Below are 2,861 nucleotides of genomic sequence, written 5' to 3'. Positions count from 1 at the left end.
TCAAATTTGTTCAAACTTGTCTTTTTTTTTTTTTTTTCTTACTGTCTGCTTTTTTCCTTTTACTTTCCATCTTAACTCATTCTACACAAAAAATATGTATTGTGATGTTGGCTTGTTCTGACAAATTATTGGGCATTTTTAACGTGTATATAGAATGTTATTTCCCATAGTAAATACTTTGTAAATTGCTGTCTTGGCTTTATTCTTTATTTATAGATGAGGCACCTTGTGGTAAAGAGCAGTTAATATTCTTACACACACACACACACACACACACACACACACACACACACACACCCTGCAGTGGTATAACCTTTGTGGAGCCACAGAGTCTTAATTATTGAAGAGTAAAGTGAAATTTCCAGCTTAACTTCTTAAGGTATCTGAAGACGCGTGATAATCGAAAGGTATTCTTACTCTCCAAATCCGGGCGTTAATCTTGTTTCAAGGCAGTGAAACGTAGGTTTGCGTCGAGGATTAACAGCACCGGGCCGATTCGCTTAAACCCTTTAGTGCGGGGACGGGCGACGGGGTGAGGGCCGCTAGAGAAGGTGTGGTCACGCTGCGATTGCCTTCCTCTCTCACGGCCCGTGAACTTCTTATAGAATCGGTGAACCGGCTGAAGAACGTGCTGCTGTTTCGGTGCATATTTTTACATTTGTATTTTGAGCAGCTGTTTTTGATCATTATTTCCATGAACATTTGATAGCTGGATTCACGTGAGGTAAGTGCACTGCGTCTTATCTAGACGGCTTCCCTTTAGCGCATCCGGTGGGGGGTCATTTAGACTTGAGGTGGGAGCTGAGCGTAATCCGCAAAGGCATACCGGTTTAGTGCAGTCGCCTGATGCTTCCTCGTACGATGTCGGTTTGGCGTGGAAAAGCGTCATTCGACGGTTTCGGTCGTAACGTAGGAGATCAGCTTCTGCAGGAGTCTTTAAACTTGTATCTTTCCTCTTTTCTTTGCTGGTTCCAGCACTTACACTGAACTCCCATCTGCTAAAATGCATTTGGTGGGAAGAAAAAATTTCCGAAATAAACATAACGCTTTGTACCGAAACTGGGGAAATTAAGTAACGACTAAAGGAGGCCATGGCTGGATTAATAACACTTGTTATGGCTTCTGTTAAATAAATAAGAGGAATTTTAATTTCCTTAAACATGCTGACTTAAGCAGTTTATGCCTTGGTGCTGAATGGGAAGTTGACATCCTCTGGAGAACAGGGCTTTTAATGAGCTCCCTTTCCCGAACGCTCCTAAATATCAAAGAGCGGCTTGCTCCAGACGCTCGGCTTCGCGGTTTCGATAACGGGATGCGCTGGAGCCGAGGGCTGCCGAGCAGGATCCGGAAAGGGTTCCTGATCCTCAGCTCACATTCGGTGGTGTATCTAGTGCTGTGGTGTCCATGACCCTGGAGATGAAGAGCTCTGCATGGAAAAATGCAGCAAACACATATATTTAGATATATATGAAGTACAAGAAATGACTCAGTCTTGACACGTGACTTTTATTAACCTTGTCTTGCACTTTTCTTCAAAGTGAGTTGCAGTTATTTACCCATTTATACAGCTGGGTAAGTTTTACTGCAGCAATTTAGGGTAAGTACCTTAATGAAGGGTATGACGGCGAGAAGTGGGATTCGAACATGCGACCTTTAGGTCGGAAGCCAGCTTTAACCGCTAAGTTTTCAGCTGTCAAGGCAACGCAGAATGTTACGTAACGATGATTTTAGCCCTTTGTGTTGCAGGGTATTACTGTTAAATCAGAGGAAGTACCTTGCTGAGGGGTACAAAAGCAGGCGGTGGGTTCGAAGTGTAACTATGAATTTTCCACCCCATCCCACTGAAGGTCCGGCCAGGGGACTGCACTGGGACCCCAACCGGGGGCATCGAAAGCACCAGCGGTAGGGCTAGCAGTCTTCGGGAAGCACAAGGTCACTGACCACAGTGAGTGCTAATGAGGGAGCCATAATCCGATTACAGCATTAATCTGCACACTTTCCAGCGCTAAGTACACAGTGGAACATATCGAAAATCCTGCTTTGTGGCCTTCGGCCCTGTGGGTAAACACTAGAAATAATACTTCCTTGCGTTGTAAATGGCTGAGACGGAGGTTTGGGAAATTATACGGTATATCTTCTCACAATTAGAAATGAGACTTGGGGGGGGGGGGACCAGTGGACAGCGCTCCCTGCTTCTTTACCCTCCTGTTGGATGTACTGTAGTAGAAAACCGTGGGAACACAATCCCGTATAGACAGTTCACGCACATTTCCTCACCCGTTGCTATACCAACCACCTGACAAACTCATAAATAAGGGAAGTGGTCGAGGATGAAAAGACATATAATTTGAAATTCTAAGGGGAGGAATGTGGGAGTCGTCACCCTGGCTTTATTAGGTATATATCTGCAGCGCAGGAGTGCATACGATATGATTATGTGGCAGTGTAGAGCAGCAGTGCTGGGGCTTGTAAGAGAGGGAAAAACGATTGAGGGTTTAATAACCTCACACATACGGTTATATAGAAATAGCCATGTTACCAGATATCGGGCAACATTTCTGGTTTAAGTTTCCTTTGAATTTGTTATTTTTTGGTGAAAAAAAGGGAGTCGTGCGCAGTGCACAAGGTGGCCAGGAAACCATAGTGAGGGCGTTTTGTGAACTCGGACCTCTCTGTATTCGACATTCTTCCGTTAATCATTTTCCCAACACGCCCGCCAAAAAAGCAAAGCCTCTCTCAACAGTTTGCTGGGCACAAAACGCGGTTGGCGTGTCATCCAAACATTTCTCGTGAGCGCAGCGGGAGCTGGGGCCGGGAAGGCGGGGAGCTCAGGGAGCCGAGCGTGAACCCAGATGGACCGC

This window comes from Scleropages formosus, chromosome 20 (genome assembly GCF_900964775.1).
Source record: "Scleropages formosus chromosome 20, fSclFor1.1, whole genome shotgun sequence".
Lineage (NCBI taxonomy): Eukaryota > Metazoa > Chordata > Actinopteri > Osteoglossiformes > Osteoglossidae > Scleropages > Scleropages formosus.
This window is presented reverse-complemented; position numbering follows the sequence as displayed.